At 39.8% G+C, this 11,052-nt stretch overlaps 1 long non-coding RNA gene across 1 annotated transcript in view; it reads right to left on the bottom strand.

Annotated features, from left to right (window-relative positions):
- Positions 1 to 1,365: 1,365 nt before the first annotated feature.
- Positions 1,366 to 11,052, bottom strand: part of LOC124502888 (uncharacterized) — a 37,101-nt gene continuing 27,414 nt past the window's right edge. Inside the window, exon 5 of the long non-coding RNA XR_006960083.1 lies at positions 1,366 to 1,567. This is a non-coding gene — a long non-coding RNA (uncharacterized LOC124502888). The remainder of the gene's footprint in view (positions 1,568 to 11,052) is intronic.

The following is an 11,052-nucleotide window of genomic DNA, read 5'->3' as shown; positions in this document are numbered from 1 at the left end:
ATGCAAATTCTTCCATCTTAATTGCAAATGAGAAGGGAACTTATTTTTTTAAAGCAGAAAAACAAGGTATAGTTTTGTATTTCCTTTTCAATTTTTAATTCCTATTCGTGGTTCAGCACCATTAAACTTTTAAAACTCTTTTTACACAGTTGTTTAAAATTATGTGTAATTTAAAGCACACTTGCATGTTCACAAACACCCATAGCCTTAAACAAGTAGCTAATTTTATTCCCAGACCTCGCTCTCCCTCTCCAAGAAGATACTTTGATGTTCTCCTAAGCGTAGTTTCAAAAGACTGCAAAAGGATACACTTAAAAGGTTTTACAAAGAAACTTACTGTCGTACAAATCAAGCACATTGGAACATATCCTAAACATGAAGAAACCTGGATGAGAGTTTTTGCCGAGTGCCCAGATTTCTAACCGGTGGTATGCCGATAGATAGTCGACAGCCAACTCCCTTGGGAGGTGACTAACCAACTCTCTCTGATTTGTGGCTTTCGACAATTTCCATGGTGTAAACACTGCTGTCATGGCCAATTTCAAGCTACTGACATGACATCACTGAACCTGGAGGTGGGAAGGAATGGTCTCCCCTGGCCCGTGGGGGCAGAGCCATCCAGTAGCACAATGCTTACAAATCTAGAGTTAGGAGTTTTTGTCAAGAATCTGGCAACTACCAGCCATCTAACCTGTGTCAAATCTTTGCCGTGGCATCTATTTCCTCATGTCTGCAATGAGAATAAAGTTTGCTCTGCTGTGGGCTTATCTTCTAATAGCAAAAGAACTAACAGTTGTAGAATCATTGGCAAACTGAAAAGGAAACGCCAATAAAAGCTAAATATCTTCAGGGTTTATTTAACAATTTAGTCACCAACAGTGTCTTGATGTCACCATAGGAAACACAGAGATGTGCATAACAGAGTACAAAGAATTACCCTTCGATAGACTGTGATTTAGTGTTTTCGTGAAAAAATTGCATCCTAGCCATTTGTGGGAAACTTAAACATTTTTCTGAGCCCTGAATCTTGAGAGAAATCAGTCAAGGAATCAGGAAAAGGGGGAAAAAACAGTAGTATTACTCTCTGAGAGGATTAAAGCTTAATTTTGATCTGCACTTGCCTTCTCCATTGGGAAGCACAAAGGGAACGCTGACGAGGCTGGGGCTGACAGTCTCTGGCGGGAATGAGGGGTGCCCACAAAAGGCTTCAGGATTGGTGGTGGCGCTAAGCCTGCCCCGAGCCCTCGTGGCCTCCTCCCCTCTGTCCAGACAGTATAGCACAGGAACCTTCCACTGGTGCCCACACAAATAATTTGTGGCCAAGACACTTTCCGGGCCAGGTCCTCTCTTTCCTTACCAATCATATTTCATCCTAGCATATCGAGCAGAGGGAACGCAATTGTTTGCCTCCAACAAAATTCCAGGCTCCTCTGAAACCAGAAGCGAATGAGAGCAGAGAGGAAGGTCGTGTGTGTAGCACATTGTTGCATCAGGCCCTCTTGCCTACCAGTAATTAGGCTCGCTCCGGCTAACATCGGACTCCAGGCAGCTGGTCCGACACTTATTCCTGTAAAGGAAAACGGAGAGTACATGTGAGTCCCCGACTTTAACTTCTTCTCTCTTCTCCCTTCCCTTTGTGACTTCATGCTGGTTTGCAATTTGTGTTTTCACCACTGTAGTTAATTCTAAGACACAGTCGATCAACTCACAGCCTCCTTAGTAATGGAAGTGCCTCTAAATAAAACTGCGTAAAGCTCAACACTTCAATGGAGAGAATCCCTACCAGCTCTTTAATCTTATATTTAGCTGGCTACCCTTCATTGAAGTTACATTTATAGCATAATTAATGAAATAAGCTTTTCTTCTGACTTGCCTAAATAGCTAGCCAGGTGACTTGGAAATTCTCTTTTCATCAGGAAGCACTACTACCTACATGGTCTGAGACCTTCCTGTATAACCCTTAGCAGCCAAAATATTCCACCTGGAGCACGTGACTGAGACCTGACAGGCTGAAAAATACACATGCCTCATAATGCATGTCAACAATTTTACTATCTGGTACAAATGGAAACTTGCTGAATTTATTCCCTAAAATGCTTTTTATGCTTTTCTTGGTTCTGGCTTAGTGGTAATGTATTTAAATGTCTGGGAGAAATATTCAAAAGAATGAAACACATAACTTCAGTTGAGATGCCTACATTTCAAACCAAATACTGGCAGATCAGTGAGTATCTAGGTTAATAATAACGTTATTTGATTAGGATAATTCACAGAGACACTGGCTCATTCCTTCAGATCCTGCCTTTTAACCAATCAATATTTTTAGGGTTATGGTTTTCAGAAGGCAGGTGATAATTTTGGAGATAGCATCTCAAGGTGCTGCTGACATTGAGATGCATATTTAATACGTTCTTGGAGTGACAGAACACAGCAAGCTTGGAATCTCCCCCCAGAAATACACACCCACACACCCACGGTGGCACTAACCTTTACATTCTTGAAGTTCTAAAACAGATCTAGCAAATGGGCTCTTATCAATGTCCATGAAAATTTAGAAACTTAAGGGGTGGGCAGTGACTACCTTTCCCTCAAATGTCCTGTCTTTTCTGTGTGCAGGAATCCCTGAGAAGGAGAGAGAAGAAGAAGGTCTCCATGCAAAGATCAACAGCGAGGACAGAAAGAAGGAGCCGTGAGGACAGCTACAGCCGTGGGCTGGTAGTTCACCTAAATTAGCACATGTCACTACCTGCACAAGTAGGGGATTGCATGAGAACTGGGTGAGGTAAGAGAAAACAAAGGGAAAAAAACAGACTTGGATTTTTCTTAGAATGTCATTAAAAAATATCTATTTTAATTTCACGTGACTGAAATTATCTGCTTGCTTTGTATTAATTTTGCCTTGACTGAAATTAGTTGTCAGGCGTCTGTTTATAGCCTAATTACCTTTTCCCTGAAAAAAAAGGAGGTAAAAGAAATAACAATAAATTCGTAATGCAAAAGCTACAAGTTTGTAGTATTAGTACAGATTAGGGATGGTTCTAGGAACAGGGCTTGAAAATTAATGAATGTGGAGAAGGCTTGTATTTCTTAGGAGACTATTTTGCCAGGTCTCTCCTCACTGCCTAGTGCCATGGTTGTGACTCGTGGCCACAAACACTTGAGAGTGAGAAGCACTCAGGGTGGCTAATTTAGTGTCATCTATTTTATTTGGCTCTCTTATGAAGCCAGACAGATAATTGAGTGTTCACACTCAAGACCATGGTTGGCAAAATATTCTGTGAAGGGCCAAATTGCAAATATTTTAGTCTTTATGGGCCATATAGTCTCCATCCCAACTACTCAGCACTGCCGTTGTAGTGCAAAAACAGCCATAGACAATATGCAAACAAATGAGTGTGACTGTCTTCCAATAAAATTTTATTTACAAAGACAGGCAGTTGGCCAGATCTGGCTCACAGGCCATAGTTTGCCAAGCCCTGCTCAGGACAATTCAACCAACGGAACACGAGAAGAAGGTAATGTACACGCAGTACAGCATAGAACAAGTGTTCAACGAACCAATTTAAAACAAACATGAGTATCAACTAAACAAAAAAAATTTACTCAACTGCAGAAATGTGGAGCTATATCCAAGTCAGAATTCATGGGTTAAAAAAAAAAAAAATCATGGCTTTGGTGACTTCTTGTAATTAACAAAAATAAGTAGCAGTTGAATATGATGGGGACACAGTGAAAAGGTAACCAAAGCCCCTGCTTACCAAAGCTTAGGGAAAGGCAAACTATGTACGATCAGCCATAGAGAATGCCACCGTATTACATGCCACGTCTGGCCGAGGTTCGGAACATGCCTTTCTGCCATTGAAATAAGGCAGCACTGCAGAAAGTGTTGGCTAAGTCAGGGCAATGTGAAATGTATTCCTCCAAAATATGCAACAAAATGAGCAGCTTTTCAAAAGTCATCTCATTGAAAGGGTGAGCTTTAGTCACCTCATAAATAAGTGCCAGATTTGGGAAGACGAGTTATGGGTCTCCCTCTCATGCTGCTTCTCACCTCGTGGCCGGTTTCCCCATCTGTATTACGAGCATGGTACCAGATGATCCATGGTTCTCAAACTCTGACTCTAAACTATGATTCCAATGCTACTTCAACTATTCGCTTTTTAGTTAGAGGGTCCCTGACTTACTGTGTTATGCTTTTTACCTATGGGTGAAATGTTGAACTGACTTCATTTTCTCCTCTACCAAGCAACTTTCCATTCCCTCCCCCACCCCTTCCCAGTAGAGAGTCTCATCTGAAATGTGAAGACAGCCCACCTCCCCACAGACAGCCAGGGACAGACAGCAGTCAAGACAGCAGCCCAAGGGCCCTCTCTGGGCCGAGCCTACAGAGTCATCTTGGTCTTCCTGAGAATCCTTCAGCTGGAGGGGCTTTCCCCACCCCCCCGACAACACCCCTGCTCAATGCCTGGACCATTGCCAAGAAGATCTGTCCAGCTGTAAGCCTGATTTTATATAGTTATTTTCACTTATTTTTTATTTCACAAGATGTAAACGAATCTGTTTAACTAGGAAATCACGTCCCTTGAAAGTGATTATAACCTAATTTGACATGCAGTATTTGTACACTTATTCTAGTGTTATGATGCATTCACCATGTTTACATAAATAGAGATTTCTGTATAATTACTACAAGATAATGTAAAGAGTTAATCACATGAAATCCCCCAAAATCTCATTTGGGTAAATTTTTTTTTTTTAATTTGAAAGTAAAATTTCCTTCGGAAACAAAGTGGGCCTATTTCCAAAATGTTCTATAAATCTTCCTTGAGCGCCTTACAAAAACATCTACTTTCTTCATCCATTCTTGTTTGTTCATTAATTGATAGAGTCAGATAATTTGCTGTGTACCTGATATGTTGCAGATACAAACAAAGATAAAATAGACATGTTTCTTGCCTTCAAGAGCATTACATCTAAAGAAGTTCAGAAGCACTTCATGGAGAAAGGTGAAGCTCTGCCTTGATCTGTTCTGCTTACCTTTGATTTTCCACTTTTCTATTATGTTTTCTTCATGAAAAATACATTGGAAGAAATATGCAAGAATTATTTGCATAGAAAGAAATATAAAGAGGAGGGAGAGAGGCAAAATTAGCATGAAATTCTAAAGGAAGAGCTGCAAATAGTTAAAGCTGTTCTGTCTTTTAATTTTAGAGAGAGAAAGAGCATGTGAGTAGGGCAGGGGGCAGAGGGGGAAAGAGAGAAAGAGAGAGAGAAAAGGGGAGAGAATCTTAAGCAGGCTCTATGCTCAGGATGGAGCCTGATGCGGGGCTCAATCTCATGATCCTGGGATCATGACCTGAGCCAAAATCAAGAATCAGACACTCAACCAACTGAGCTATCCAGGTGCCCCAAGTTGTTCTCTTTTTATATCTTATTGGTGAGGAACGATATTTCCCCCAAACTGAAATATTTTACTAAAATTAAGAAGGAACAATCACGTAAAGAATGATCCAATAGTTCTATACCAATTTACCAAAGACTTCTTTGTCTTCCTGAGGTTAAATAAATGTTTCTCCTTGCACTTATTTTCTGCCATTCATTCTGTTTGTACCATATGCTCAGCTCCATCTCAGCATCTTTGAGGGTGAAAAATTAGGTAAAAGCCCTGCCAAGGTACATCATGCTGTGTGGATAGCGAAAAGAGGGCTGGAAAAAACATCTACAATGGCATCAGTGTTAGAGAGGTGAGGATGTCACCGCATGGGTGCATTTCACAAATACCATCCTTTCTTGTCACCTTCACTGGACTGTATGGTGCACATTCAGGTGAACCAGGGATGAGAAAGTCCCTTCATTTCCCCCAAGACCTATTCCTTCATCATCATGTGCCAAACCTTCTCTCAAATCCTTGAGCTCTTCTCTTTACTGTGTTTTCTAGAAGACAAACAACATTTAGGCACAGTTCTTAGTAACATCTTCAGTGAAATAGGACATTTTTTTAGGATGAATTCCTTACAATCCCTATCCAAAACCTGTCAGAATGAGAGCTGGAGATTTAAAAGTGGAATGTCCCAGTACTTCAATGAGATGGTTTTCAAACCAATGTACATGGGCCAAAGTACCTAGTATGACCAATTGTTCATGAGGGCAATTAGTTTACTTCAAAAAGAAAGAATAAAAAGTACATGTTATGTATTATAGTGAGCATGGTATTATACCATTATTTGTTCAACCACGTATTCCTAAACTATTTCTAGAATTGACTTATTCCTAAACCATCAATTAGGCAACGCTTCAAACATAATACACCACAGGTAAGCTAGTGAGCCATGTACAGCCTGTTTGCTATATAGGTTTTCCATTCAGGCCTGAGTTCCATTTTGCTCTCCCAGTACAGTTGCAGTACAGGGTCATCTTTGTGAAGAACCATAAACATGTACTTTGGATTCTAGTTCTGCTGTTGGCACCATGGTCCTAAGAGCAAGTTACTCAACCTCTCTGTGCTTTAGTTCCACTTTCTGTAAAATGGAGATAGCAATTCCCATTGTCATGGGGATTTAAGTAACTTGTCGTAGGAGGGGACTTAGAGCTTTGCCTGGCCCATTATGAAGAGATAGTAAATGTTCGCTGATTGTAATGGAAGCTGCAATAATCATACTGGCCTTGGATGGCATTTATATACACTCATTATACACTATATTTTACCTGTTCATTTTTATCCAACCTATTCCCTAAATTGTAAGCCCTTGTGAGACACTGCCAATGTCTCAATGCCAAGAGGAGCCCAAAGTAATGAAAAATTATCTATTTAAGTGTATGTATTCTCTCTACTTCCCAAAATCCCCAAGAATTTTTGCCTTCCCTCGGTGTGGCTAATTGTGAAGTGGCTGTGCTCATGAGCACCTTTTTATTTGCATATTTGATGTTTCCAGTGGAAACACTAGACGCTAGCAATGACACTATCAATAATACAGGAAACTTCCTGATAAAAATTTCCTTTTTATTGTCTGCTTCTCATTTTGGCCTACTTTCCTTTCTAAGTGACCCTACTCACCCAAGCCAGACTACAGAAGATGAACACGTAGGAAGTACAAAATTTCCAAGTTTCACCTTCCCTCTCCTTCCACCAGCCAGTGCTTATTAAACTCCTCAGATAAGTTTACTTATTTTTGACATGAATTCTTTGTTTGCGATAATCATCTTAGGAAAAAAAAATTATTTCTCCTGCTGCATCTGTAGCATTTTCATAGTGTCATATCCAAGATAACTTGATACAGTCTCGAGGGAATGACAGGAAGTTTCTGAGGAGAGTCTTCTCTGTAAGGGCACCACATGCCCCAATTTGGAGGCGAATGCCCCAGTTTTAACATGCTGTCTCCCCTGTGTTCCCAAGAGCAGATCTAATGTTCTCTTCCTCCAGGTCTCTGTTGATTGCCTGAACTGCGATAGTGCTGCTTGAAATGGCGAGGGAATGGGGTAGAATTGGAGTTATCCAAATCAAAAACATGTCGGATGAGACTCACAATCCAATAATAGACACTCTATGAGGCCTCCCTGAGGGTTGTCAGGTTTTTAGCAGAATATTAGCTGGCTACTTAACACACTCTATTGTCTTCACTTGAAGGCTTTAAATCCAGAAGCTTTGCTTAATTTTACTAAATAAGATACCTAGAAAATAGAATCCCTTTTACTCTCAATTGGTATGTGGAGGGGAAAACATTCCACAGTATCACTGCTCTTTCCACACTGAAAGAAAATGCACTACCACGAATATCTGTGTCTGGTCTGCTTATTAAAGTGTTCATAGAATCATTTAATGCAGCTACTCTTCCTTTCATGTTTTCCAATGGAGGGACATGAGGAATAGGTTTTGTTTTTGCTTTTGTTTTAATTTTCTTTAAGCTCTGAAATGCAACATTTCGGATTTGAGAAACCCAAATAAAAGACAAAAAAATATATATATCAGCAGTGTCTTGCTAAATGTTCTGTTGGTTTCTAAATAAGCTTAGGGAAGAGCTTTAGTCAAAACAGGATTAAAATTTCTCTGGCTCACCTTCTGCAAGCATAACTTGCTTCTGCTGTGGCACACCCAAAGGGGGAAAATGTTAGATGTGAAATTTATAAAAAGTGACACAGACAGAAAAAAAAAAAAGCAATGCTTCTAATAAATAATATATTATTATAAGGGAAACAAAGTGATTGAGTAATGTCACTCTAATGACTTTTCTCCAACAGCTAGAACACCTGCTCCGGCATTGTTTATGTTCAAGTTTGTATTCTCTGCTCCGTAGAACTACATCCTGTAAGAATAACCTACATAAAGTCATTTACAAGGTGACTAAACTACCTTTTGTTAGGATGTCAAACTGGCCCAAATTGGAAGACGATATAAGAATCTGGATATCGGAGTGAGCACATACTGTGAAATACTGGTTGTTATTCTCATCCTGATGGTACATACTGCTAACATGGACCTCAGACTGCCTTTGAGAAATCTCACCAAAGCCCAGGGACCATTTTACACACTGCCTTCCTAAATTTTACAGTGAAAACAACCCAAACTGGAATGAATCAACATGTGTAAAGGACAGTTAGGCAGCTCTTGTCTCTCCCTAGATCTTAAAGATTGTTACAAAGGTGAAGGCTCTAGTCATTCCTCTGGCTCCAAATTGTTATTTGATCTATGGCAAATGTCAAAAGTTACTGGGGTCCTATTTATTTCTATTGCATGGGGGGAAAATCCACCTTATTTATCACAGGGATCAAATATAGGCAAGAGGCATAAATGTGGTTGAAAATTTACAAACTGTGTCCTGTGATCGATGTTAGTAACAATTTTTGGTATTATTTGGTAAAAAAGATCATTATTAATAAGTACCTTGGATGGTGTAAACATATTTCTTATACAAGATTCCCTATTTATTCACTTGTTATCTAATCTATATGCCACAAAATATACAGTGTTCTTGATGCTATACATCTCAAAGCACTGATATCTGCTATTCTAGAAAAGGCCATTTCACATAGTTTCCTATTATAATAGCTGAACTTTCTTCTTAATGGGATTCAGTAGGGTTTCTAGAGAAGAAGGGAAAATAACAACCATTTTCCTCTTATGCCTTCAAAGCTAATATTTAGCAATGATTTCACATCCTTCCTAAAGGAACAGGCTCTGAATTGTGGGCCATGGGTACTGGGGGTTAGGACTCCAACATATGAATTTTGGGAGGATACAATTCAGCCCATAACAGTAAGTGATATATGAGTCATGCAACTAATACATGGGAACAAATCCCATTTTGTCTGCTTCTTCTTAAATCTAGTCTTGGGTTAGATATACTGCACACACACACACACACACACACGATATACTATATACATACACACACATATATATAGTCATATAGCATGGCTACATTAGTCACACTTTTTCACAAATTAACATCGATGTGCTTTAACTATCTAATACCACATGTCTGGAAACTCAGACCCTATGCATGAGTGTGGAGGAGCATATATCAGTGAGAAGAGCCTGGATGTAACACTCTTATGATACCATTCACTTTTTATGGACTAGAGAGCATTGAGCTCTCACTCCCAAGGATCATTCTGGATCTACTACTTTTTAAAATAGTAAAACAACAACAAACATGACATTAGAGTAAGTTGTCTAAATTGCAACAAATTAATTGATCAATTGTTCAGCATATAATTAGACACATGCGTATGAGAATGTTCATCAAACCTAACTGTGCTCTGGGAACCTCCTGGCATGAAGAAAAAATGCCCAGATGTGTACCATGAAATGCCTTCATGTAAGTCAGTGGTATATCCTGCCTGACTTGTGATAAAGACCTTGGAAAAGTTGCCACATATGCAGTTCATTTTAGGCAAACCACTACTTAGCAAGTTGGTCAGGGGCCCTGGGCTTTTCAATAAATGGTACTTCATTTCAGGGCTGTAGATGACATTGAAGGTTCCTAATCCCATGCAAATCACGTGGAAAAAAAATATCCAAAAAAATTTGAGTGTCTGCTTTGTGCTGAGCACTGGGCTACCTGAGGGGCCTGCCCTCAAGGGTGGTGGACCAGTCAGACACCCACCTGAGTGATTATGAGACAATGTTCTGCTCGACAGAGGCACAGACGGAAGAGCATTAGGGACACTTTGGCAGGACCACAACTTGGAGAGACTTAGGAAGACTTAAATGACAGGGTAACATTTGACCGGGCTTTAAATAATGAGATTACAGGCAGAAAAGTGGGGCAAGTGATGGACTTTTTGTTGCCATTTACTTATTTATCTAGAGAGAGCATGTGTATACACAAGCAGGGGATGGGCAAACAGAGAGGAAGAGAGAGAATCCCAAGTAGGACCCACGCTCAGCACAGAGCCCAGTGCGGGGATTGATCTCAAGACTGAGAGATCAGGACATAAGCTGAAATCAAGAGTTGGACGCTTAACTGATGGACCCACCCAGGCACCCCAAGGGATGAATGTGTCAAAGTGCATGGCATGTTCAGTGACCAGCAAGTGGTGATGTCACTCATGGCAGGGGCTGTGTGAAGGAGTAAGAGAGATGGAAGTGAAGGTGTGAGAGTAGGACAAGGACACACGGTCAAGGGCCTTGTATACATGCTGAACTGTCCAGATACTGTCTTTTGGACCAGGAGGACCAGTATTTATTATTTTTTAAATTTATTTTTGATAGCTTTATTGAAACGTAAATGAGACATATGATTGTCTAAGTTGAAGTTTTACAATGTGTTCATTTGATATGTTTACAAATTGTAAAATAATCACCACCATAGTATTATCTACCCCCCCCCATTGTGTCACATTGCTGTTTTCTTCTTCTTCTTCTTCTTCTTCTTCTTCTTCTTCTTCTTTTTCTGGTGAGAACATTTAAGATCATTCTCTTTTTAAAATTCAAGTATACAATACAGTATTATTGCCTATAATCACCATGCTCTACATTAGATTCCCAAACTTATTAACCTCATCACTTATTAACCTTATAACCAGAAGCTTACAACCTATGACCAATATCGC

This window comes from Lynx rufus, unplaced genomic scaffold, assembly GCF_022079265.1.
Source record: "Lynx rufus isolate CCGP_SWC_20201006 ecotype Redwood Valley unplaced genomic scaffold, mLynRuf1.p SCAF_8, whole genome shotgun sequence".
NCBI classification, from domain to species: domain Eukaryota; kingdom Metazoa; phylum Chordata; class Mammalia; order Carnivora; family Felidae; genus Lynx; species Lynx rufus.
This window is presented reverse-complemented; position numbering and strand designations above follow the sequence as displayed.